Source organism: Lynx canadensis, chromosome B4 (assembly GCF_007474595.2).
Source record: "Lynx canadensis isolate LIC74 chromosome B4, mLynCan4.pri.v2, whole genome shotgun sequence".
Classification (NCBI taxonomy): domain Eukaryota; kingdom Metazoa; phylum Chordata; class Mammalia; order Carnivora; family Felidae; genus Lynx; species Lynx canadensis.
The window spans coordinates 129,205,984-129,216,630 of record NC_044309.1 but is presented as its reverse complement, the minus strand read 5'-3'; the positions used below and the strand labels follow the sequence as shown (position 1 = coordinate 129,216,630).

The window sequence follows — 10,647 nt, the reverse complement described above, 5'->3', positions numbered from 1 at the left end:
TGCTGGCGCCCTGATCTTGGACTTCCAGCTTCTGGACTGTTGTTTATAAGCCACACAGTCTGCGGTACTTTGCTGCAGAAGCCCAAACTGACTAAGACAGATGGAGAGAACCAGGAGGCCGATGACATCGCCAAGCTGGGGCATCGACCCTGGGCCGTCCGCCGTCCAGACGCCTGGCTAAGTAAGCGACAGATGTCCTCATGGGTTAAGCTACCGAGAGCTGAGTTTTGGGTTGGTACAGCCAAACATTTCTAGCTCCTTCTCCACCTTCAGAGCCAGGCGAACCATTATCTCCTTCAGCCAGTTTTTCGAGAAATGTTTGCCGACCATCAACAAGCATTTATTAAGCACCCCTACGGCCCCTGCTTGGTTTTGGGTGACAGTTTGGTGGGAGGGCCATTATTACAATGAATAGTAGTGAAATAGACAGACAGTAATGAGCTGGATGATTGAATTGATTATAAATTGCAGAGAGTTGCATGTTTCAAACAGTGGGGTGCTGAAATGGAAAATGTCAGAGTGACCCCTCTGGGTAGAATGGTCAAGAAGGCCTCTTGGGGAGGAAATATCTAAGCAGAGCCCTGAACGAGTGCACAGTGCAGGGCAGGGAGGTTTCCGGGCAGTGGAATGACCTGGCCAAAGGTCCTGAGGTAGGAAACAGCTCATGCAGCAGGCCGGGGTGGGACTGCCAGGGACAGCACGGGGTCTGACTGTGCTCAGTTTTACGACCGTGCCTGTGTCCAGAAACGGAAACGCCGGGCGGTCCCATCTCCCTGTTAATGTCACCGAGCTGGACTTCTCCTTCCTGGCCCTGGCTGCCTCCAGGCTCCTCCACCTCCTCCCGTGGCTGAGTCAGGCTGGCCAGGGACAGACGAGAGGAAGACACAAAGAGGGCATGTTAAAGCAACATTGAAAGTGCCTCATGTGGCCACCGATCCCCGGGCTTTTCGGGGAGTGGAGACTCTACCACGAAGCATGGCTGAGCCCTGGTTAGCAGCTGGTGGCCTCTGCCATCAGAAGACAGCACGGGTGCAGGTTCTGAGACACTCCCAGGGTGAATCAGCTCTTGGGGCAGAGAGAGAGAGAGAGAGAGAGAGATTGAGAAGGGAGAGGAGGGGAAGGAGGAGGGGAGAGGGGGAGAGGGGAGGGATTTGGCTCAGAATGTGTTGGGTCTCTTCCCTCTGCAGCCTGGTCACATCCTTCCTCCTGTGACATTTATTGTTGTGGACTGTATGTTTCAGACACCAAGTCTTAGCATCCTGGAACACCAAGAACCTTAGAGATCAAGTCAGGCCTGCCTAACACCCAAGTGAGGGGGAGGGAGGGCCACAGGGCCACGCCAGAACCTCCGAGATCTGAATCACATGCCCCATGGTTGGACCCTCGGCCCCCAGTGCGGGGTCTCTGGGTCTTGGTGTCCCCAGGCCCCCTCCCCGGGCTGCAATCTCACGTGTGTCCATTTCCACATCTGTGAAAAGGAATAGATAAAAGAACGTGCCGGGGTGGGGGGCACCTGGGTGGCTCAGTCGGTTGAGCGTCCGACTTGGGCTCGGGTCACGATCTCACGGTTCGTGGGTTCGAGCCCCACGTCGGGCTCTGTGCTGACGGCTCGGAGCCTGGAGCCCACTTCAGATTCTGTGTCTCCCTCTCTCTCGGACCCTCCCCCGTTCATGCTCTGTCTCTCAAAAATAAATAACTGTTAAAAAACATTTTAAAAAGAGAGAGAGAGAGTGCCCTGGAAAACTCTGCCCTGTGCCTCTACCTGAACACGGCAAGTGCTCAGGAGGGTTGTTACTTGCCACCGAGGCTTCTCAAGCCAGAGACAGGCGGCAGCTTACCTAAGGCCGTCCAGCGAGTCTGGGTCCGGAGCTGGAACCCTGGCTTCCAGGCTGGCGCTGTGTCACTGAGCTCGCCAAGATTTGCAGGCAGCTGGCACTTTTCTTCACCACCTGGGGAGATGCTCTGTCCAGGCACCAAGCTGCTGTTCACAATCAGAGACTCACAGCGTCTCCCCAGGGGCACAAGGACCTGAACCACAGACACATACACACACACACACACACACACACACACACACACACCAGGCTGTTCACGCCCCAGGCACCCAGGCCTCCTCCTGGACCCCATGACCTTCTCCGTCCTTCTTTTCATCCTTTCTCTCCCTCTGCCACCCACAGATTGTGGCTGTCCTCCCCAAAGCCCCAGCCCGTCACTTGAAAGGGGGGGGGGGGTGTTGTCAGCCTTTATTGGCAACCAGAAGCCAAAACTTCTGCTCCCAGCCTAGGCTCGTGGTGTCCTAGCTCACCTGGAGGGCCAGAGGAGGCCGTGGGGTGGAGGTTCCAGCCAGAGCCAGCTTCCGGCTGAGGGCCTCCAGTTGGGGCCACCTCCTCCAACCCTCATCCCCCCCCAAGGATGTCCTGGGGCAGCTAAGTGTTCTGACTGAAGCCCCCTGGGGGGGGGGAAGCCAGGGGTCTGCATGATCTCCCCCATCCGGGCAGCCCAGGAAGCTGTGGGGCTGGAAGGATCCCTCCTGTTCATCTAATCCCGCCCCTCCTCCCAGATGGGGTGGTTGAGGCTCAGAGAGGGGAGGACATTTGCCCAGAGTCACACAGCAGAACCAGACTCCCAGCCTGGGCTCTATCCTCCCTCACTCTGAGGGCTGTGGGGTCGATCACAAGCCCGCCGCTGACCCCAGATAGCACTGTCCCCACCGCCCACCAGCCCCTTCTCCACAGCCCTCCAGGCCCTCCAGACACGGGCTGCGGTTCCCAAGGCAGAGACCTCCTGGCTCCTTTGTGACGGTCTCCAGAGTCAGAGACCTTCCCAGAGCCTGTCGAGACTCAGCCGTGATTTATTCCCTGTTTCCCTTCCTGTTTATTCAACCCCTTGGCAAAAAGCCCCAGGGGGAGAATTTATGAGCAAGAAGGAGGGAAACGGGGAGGGAAGGGATGGGGAGCCGGGTGTGTGGGGATGAAAAGGAGGAGGAGAGAGGAGGGAGAATAGAATTCAAGGGAAAAGCAACACAGAGGGTGTGTTTGTGCGAGAGAGAGAACGACCAGTGCTGGCTTCGCAGGGGGACTTGCTTGGCAGGGATCTGCTGGTCCGGGAAAACCCTCAGCCTCACCGGGGGTGCTCCCGGGGGATGCCCGGGTCGGAGGCAGGGCTCGGGGCCCCCAAGCCACTCCCAGGGGGACAGGCAGCTGGAGACGCTGCACCAAGGAACCTCCCACCCCTCTCGGGGTACCGGTGTCCCCTGTGCCCCACGCAGTAGTCAGTCAAGTCCCTGGTAGCACTGTGTATGCAGCAGGAACTCTCTAGACACAGCTGGACGCCAGACAGGAAACAGCCGGGGACCCCGGGTTCTCACCGGTCGCTGACCCATTCGATGCATGGCTTCGAGCAAGATGGGTCCCCTCCCGGGCGTCGGCTTCTTCCTCTGTCCAGTGAGGGGACACCGGGTGGCAGCTAAGGGGCCCTCCAGCTCCGACAGCCAAGGGGGTTGTGATTCCAGAGGCCACCCAGCTAAATGTCACCTCAGCACAAATGCCTTGACCTTCCTCCCCACCCCTGATTCTACCTTAGGTTATGTTTGATCATTTCCGTGACAAAACATCAAATCACAGCAAAAGTTAAAAAATCATCTTTCGGGAGCACCCGGGTGGCTCAGTCGGTGAAGCATCCGACTTCGGCTCAGATGGTGACCTCGCAGTTCATGAGTTCAAGCCCCACATCGGGTGAGCTCGAGCCCCGTTTCCGGCTCCACTCTCTGTCTCCCTCTCTCTCCCCTTCTCTCTCTTTGCCCCTCGTTCACCGTCTCTCTCTCTGTCTCAAAAATAAAATTAAAATAAAATATAAAATAAAATAAAATAAAATAAAATAAAATAATAAAATAAAATACATCTTTCTGAGATACCCCTGGAATGCACAGTAAGCAGAGAAACGATTACTGTGACACTGACCAATGAGTTTGAACCTGAGGGGGTTTAGGCACCCTGCCTGGTGCCCTGGGATGTCAGCGGTTTGCAGAGGCTCCGGTGGCCGCACAACGGAAAGGTTAAGTGCACGGTTCCTCTCCACGTTGTTTGCAAAATCATGCTCCATTGTCAAGTTCAGTCACTCGGGTATTTGCGAGAGTTTACAACCACATAACATGTACTTAACCGCTCTACCCTAATGAATATGCCCTGATTAGCTTCTTTATCTTTGTGTTGTTCTATACAGGCTTCCTCTTACTTTCAATTAAGTGTGTCCACGGAATTACTAACTTATTATTTTCGAAAGAGAAAAAAAGAGTAATTTGGGTCAAATAAATATTTTCACGAAGTTAAAAAAAAATGCCCCCCCCCCGCACCTTCTCCACCTCACCCCCCAGCCCTTGTCTCCTGCCACCTGCCCTCTCCTGTCCTCTCTCTCTGCCCCTCCCTCTGGTGCTGACGGCAGGTGCCCGTCCTCCCAGAGCGCCCCCTGCCCTCAAGCCCCTCTGCCCCACGGGTGCAGGACCGGGGAGGCCGAAGTGTGGCTGGAGGAGGCAGGTCAAGGTGAGGTCTACACCGTGTCAGCACCGATGGAGGCGTCTCTGGCCCTGTGGGCTCCACCAGGACTTATCTGGTGCCAGGGCCTCTCCACGTCCATGAGATCACTCCCGACTGACTGCTGGTCCCACTGACCCCGTGCCCAGCCTCCACGTCCTTACCCGACGCAGGAACTAGACGGAACCTACGGACCGACGAGGTCAGCTGCCTGGTCTGATAGAGGAGAGGCAGGGACGTCGGTTCGAAGTCACGCGGCAGAGTCTGTGTGGATTAGACATGATCTGACCAGCCTCTCCCCTGCGTGGAAACTCCCAGGGGCTCCCCCTGCCCGCAGGACAAGGTCAGACACACCCTGGCCTCGGCACACGGCCTTTCAAGATCTGCTCCCGCCCCGGCCCAGCCCCACTTCCCACTGCGTTCACCAGCCTCTCACCCTCCCCCTGCCACCGCGTCCTTACCCAGATGGCTCTAACTCCCCCTTCACAATCGCCCAGGTCCTCCTCTCCATGGGGTCTGCTGACCCACGTGGGATTGAAAGCGAGACTCCGGAGCCCCCACTCCCCACCACTGCGTGCTCCTGCCCCAGACAGGGAGGGGACACCCGGTGGGGACCCGGTTCCCGTGGGGGGGGGGGCAGAGGCGTTCTGCAGGTGGGGGAGGTGGCTTCTGGGGGAGTCAACTGCTTTTTGTCTTGCCTCCATCACCCTGCATTCTTGAAAACATCAACGAGAAGGAAAGTCTAGATCTGGCCTTGTGCCGGGTGGAAAGGAAGATTCTTCTCTTCCCTCCCGCCCCGTACCTTTACCTTTCTGGAGCCTGGGCAGGACCCCATGAGGAGCAGAGGTTGCCCTGTGCCCGGAGGTGGGGCCAGGGCTCTGTCCCGCCCCAGGGCAGCTCGGCTAGCTGGGGGGACGGTGGGCAGGCTACCTCACCAGCAACTCTATTCCTCCGGTGTTAAATGGGCACAGTCATCACATCGTCTCATGGCACTGAACATAGCACGGTGGTGGCCTTCTCGAGAGGATATTAGCAACAGTAACGTGCTCGCCCTCCAGGAACTGGCAGGAACTGACCTCTCGCCCCGCAGCTCAGGAGCCATGCCCCTGGGACAGCGTCCAGGAGCCGCCTGCCCACCCAGCAGCTCAGAGGGACCCGTGTGTGCAGGGGTGCAGAGGCAGAGGGCGACGGCACAAGGAAAGGACATCCCCTTTCTGGAGTGTCTGTCCCCTACAGGCCGCCTTACCCTCTCCCAGATTCCTGTAGTGCAGCCTAGGGAACTGGCCAGAGGTAGCAGCTCTGTTTTGCTAGGGAAATAAAGAAGCGACTCGTGGCCCGATCATGTCCAAGGAGAGACCATTAGGGAGACATTCTTGGGCAAGGAGGAGGGGGGCGGGGAAAAAGAAGAAAAAGAAAACTGGGTCATGAATCTGGAGATCTGGGACTAGCTACTGTGTGACCTTAGACAAGTCACCTGACCTCTCTGGACGTCATTTTCATCTTGTGGGGTGTGTGTGTGTGTGTGTGTGTGCACGCGTGTCTGGTTTGAGGGGAGGAAGGGGTGTTGATTGATCAGCACTCACCCAGCGGGCCTGGGAAACCATGCTTTGTGGTCTGGGAGGGTTGTCCTGGGTCCCCACGCAGGTCACTTTCCAGATTTCTCCCAGTCCGCTGGGACTTGCTGCATGGGAATGCCAAGCCCAACTTTCTTCAAAGCCACTTCCAAGCTGCTGGTCACCCTCCGCTCCCATCCCCCACTCTGTCCGACAGCCCCAAGGCAAAGGCAAAGGCTGGCGGGGTCCCATTCGGGGGGAAGCAAGAACTGAAGTTCGTGGCACACCCTGCTTTGTGCTGTGTGCCAGGCTCTTGGCGGGTATTATGTCCTTCACCCTCAAAACAACCCAATAAGGAAACGGTTCGTGTTTTCCTTTTATAAATAAGGGAAACTGAGGCTCGGAGAGGTTAAGTCACTTGCCCAAGAACACCAGTCAGTATGATTCCAAGTCAGTCCAAAGTCGGCTGTTGCTCTCAACTCTGAGATGGGAGGCAAGAGGGCTGGAGAGCACGGAGGCCATCCTAAGCTGGGGCTAATGCCGTGAGCGCTGTCCTCGCCCCCAGGAATGGCAAAGAGGTCCCCTTCCTCCTGGTTCCGAGAACCCCCTTTGGAACCACTTTCATGGAGGAAACGGCCATTCATGGAGCACCTGCCATGAGCCGGCTCTAAGATGGGCATAACCACCATGAGCAACACGCGCTCCCTGCCCTCTCGGGGTTGATGGTCCAGATCAGGAGACAAGGAGGCCAAGAGTAGGCTGAGTGTCACAGCAGAGGGACCTGGGGGGCTACGGAAGCCTACAGGAGGGACCCTAGCCTAATAAGAAATCAGGGAAATCTTCCTGGAGGAGGGTACATGCACAGGGGGCTCTTCAGTGGGCTCAGACAGAGGAAGGTCTCTCTTCTTCACTGCTCTCTCCCTGGGATCGAGGACCCTGCCTGGCAAGAGTGAACTCTCAAGAAAGAAGAGGCGGAAATGCTTTGCTTGACTCGAAGCTCCGTGACAGCACCCTGATACCTTCAAGAATCGAGGCAGGAAGGATCTGGAAAAGAAAAGGATAGGGCTGGGGGTGCTGAAGGTGCATGGGGACCGGAGGGGCAGTGGGAGAGAATGAGCTCTGTCTTCAAAACCTGCACCCACCGGGAAGAGAAATCCACCTGCACCGGGGGCCCCCCAAGGGGCAGAGCCCGGAGCTAACAGGACGAGGCACATTTGGCTCAGTGTGAACGAGCATTTCAACAGTTCCGGGGTTGGAAAGGCTGGGAGCTGGCTCGCGAAGCTGGGCCCCGTGTTAGAGGGGTTTGAGTTGAGGCTGGATGACCGGCTATTAAGGATGCTGGGAAAATAAATAGGTCAAAGGGCCGGGTGGGAAGTGGTGTTAGCCGAGTTCGAAGGTCCCATCTGTGGCTGCGTCTGGGATTTGCCTGCCCAACGACGACTGACTTTGGCCTGCTAACAGAGCCCCCGTGCAGGATGGAGCATCAGAATACCCAAAATAGGGCTGCAGAGGATTGCTGTAGGCCATTTATGACTCTCCCGTTCCCCTTGGCCGGATCCCTTCCCGGCTCCCTTTCCCGGCCGTATCCGTATGACCCACTTCTGGCTGACGGTAGGCAAGAACAGGTCTGCTGAGCACTTTCTAGAAAAGATCTTGTGTCCTCCCCACCCCCCACCCCGCCACTGCTGGCTGGCCCTTTTCACCCTTCCTTATGGGGATAATGATGTGAGGACCTGATGCTTGGCAGCGGTTCTGAGACCACGAGGCGACGAAATACAGGCTGAAAAGCAAGCGCTCCGGATAGCAATGATTAGCAATTCTAAGATACACCGTATTTTCACATTGTGACATCTTTGAAATCAAGATATATCTTATAATAATCATTGGGGGGCAGAGGATAATTGGCTTTTTTTTTAATCTGTGGAGGCACAGCATGGCCTGGGGGTTTGCCCAATACCACATAAAAGTGGACGGTGGAACCAAGATTCCAATGCAGATATTTTCCAACTCAGCATATAAAATGCGGTCTGGAGGAGGGAGGGAAGGGAGCACCAAAAGACTTAGCCCTCATTTACAGATGCGACAACTGAGGCCCAGAGAGGTTAAGCAATTTTCCCAATGCCACAGAGCCTGTCAGTGGTAGAGAAAGGATTTGAACCCAGGGAGTTCTGGCCCCAGCGTCCAGCACCTGCTTGTCGCATATGCAGCCAGTCTACCGAGGGCCTTGACCCTGAACTCTCCGGTGCAAAGACACGACTCTAGCAGGAGCGTGCAGCCAGGCCCCATGGCTGGAGTCAGGACGGCCTGGCAGGGCTCTTCAAAGCAGAGTGACTCGAGCCACCTTCTCACCGCCCGGGTCCTTCACAAATGGTATTCGTCAGGCAGCCCCTGGGCCCCTGTACGGGGCAGGACGCAGGGTTCCCGAGCTGGCACGGTTGCTCGGCACCCCAGGGCCATGCTTGGATCTGCAGAGTATCCCTACATGCCTGTTCAAAGAGGCAGCAAGAGCAGGGCCAGGAACGCGTGGACGCCAGCCCAGCCTAAGGTCCCCGTGGAGGCTGCCGGCCCCGCGTCCCCAGGCAGCGGGAAGGTCACCTGGGAAGGACGCCCCCGGCCTCTGGCCTGGAATGTTCGCTTCCTCACCCGGCGCCCACAGCTCAGAGACACGCAGCCTGACTCGGCGTTCCCTCTGCCAAGGGTGGGCAGCCCACGTTAAATTCGGCACTCGGAGACGCTCGGAGGCCGAGATTACAGAATCTGGGGGTGATGTTCCGCGGCTCAGTTATGGTGGTAACACAACGGGGCGTGCTTGTCAAAACCCTCAGTGCTGTGCACGACAGAGCCTGGCCTTTACAGTAAGCAGATTACACCTCGCGAACCCTGACTAAAATTCATATCTGTGAATATAAACAAATAGGTAGATGTGTGATTTTTAAAGGAGAAAAATCCCTAGAGCTTGAACGTGGGAGACGGGCCCCGCGGTCTGGCCCTTGGCCGCCTTTCCCTTTTCCCTCCCGACGGGGTTCAGCCCCCACCTCGCCCCTCTCCCCTACAGAGCTGTCACTGTCCTTGGCGGTGTCCCCCGGCCCCAGGCACCTCCTGCTCAGAGCTGAGCTGGCCGGGTGGGACAGTCCTCAGCACAGTCCCGTGACAGGGTGCCACACAGCCACCTCTGGACAACGCCGTCCGACGGCTCCTCCGGCGTAAGTCCCCTCTGGAAGCATCTCTCTTGTTCAGCCTCAGCACGGGGACTGTGGGAAGTCACCTCGCCCCTCCGTGCCTGGGGCCTCAGGTGTTTAGGTGACAAGGGTAGCACCACCCTCGCAGCTGCTGTGAGCCTCTGATGAGTGGATGTGCACACACAGCAGCGCCTGGCACAGGCACACTTTCCAGAAGAGTTAGCCAGGGTGTCCTGACCAGCACTTTCATTGCTATGCAAGGGGAGGAAGGCACAGGCCAAAACAACACGGTCCAAATGCAGCAGAACCCCAGAGGGTGTTCACACACCCTGTAAGCCCCAGTGACAGATCCCCCCCCATACGGAGTGGGGGCTGTTCCTGTCTTGTCAACTTACTGGCATCAAAAAGGCAAGGCCTCAGAGCTAGACCCTGTGTATCACCTCCTGCACGACCACCCAGCATCCCCTCCTTGGAACTCCTCCTCGGCGATCTGTCTGTCCGTCCATCTCTTCTGCCGCTGGATGGGTGGGGGAGGGGAGGGCTGGGAGACTTCAGACCCTACAGCTGAGGAAGGGGAGGGGGCGAGGCCAGCACGAACATCAGCTCCCGGGGTGGTCTCCCCGTAAGACAGCCAGACTTGCTGCTCTATCACTTGTATCTTATTGTGCTAAAATAGTCTGTCTTCTCCTTGACCATGAGCATCATTACAAAAGTCTACCTTCTCCAGAGTGCAGTGTTGTCCTGCAGCATTTTGTTTAATGCCATTATTTAATGGCCATCTTCCAGATGGATGAGGAGAGGGTCTGTGTTTCTCTTGTTCGGGGCTGTTTCTATAGGGCAAGTGAGGATGGGTGGCTGGCTGGCTGGCTGGATGGATGGATGGATAGGTGGGTGAATGGATGGATGGTTGGATGGATGGATGGATGGATGGATGGTTGGATGGACGGATGGACGGATGGACAAATGGACAGATGGATGTGTGGACGGATGGATGGATGCTTGGATGGGTGGATGGATGGATGGATGGATGGATGGATGGTTGGATGGTTGGATGGATGGATGGATGGTTGGATGGATGGACGGATGGACGGATGGACGGATGCACGAATGGATGGTTGGACGGATGGACGGATGGTTGGATGGATGGATGGATGGATGGATGGATAGGTGGGTGAATGGATGGATGGATGGATGGATGGATGGTTGGATAGATGAATGGCTGGATGGATAGACAGACAAGTGGATGAGTGGATGGGTAGATGAATGAGTGTGTGGGTGGGTAGGTGGATGGGTGTGTGGTAGGTAGATGGGTTGGTAGGTGAGTGGGTAAATGAATGGGTGGATGGATAGATAGGAGGATGCATGGATGGATGGGTGGGTGGGTGG

General features: G+C 56.8%; 1 long non-coding RNA gene across 1 annotated transcript; it reads right to left on the bottom strand.

Annotated features, from left to right (window-relative positions):
- Positions 1 to 343: 343 nt before the first annotated feature.
- On the bottom strand, positions 344 to 3,667 carry LOC115518392. The gene is made up of 4 exons (XR_003970254.1): positions 3,368 to 3,667; positions 1,839 to 1,978; positions 968 to 1,065; positions 344 to 857 (listed from the first exon to the last, which is right to left on the bottom strand). It is a non-coding gene; the product is annotated as an uncharacterized LOC115518392 (long non-coding RNA).
- Positions 3,668 to 10,647: the final 6,980 nt, after the last annotated feature.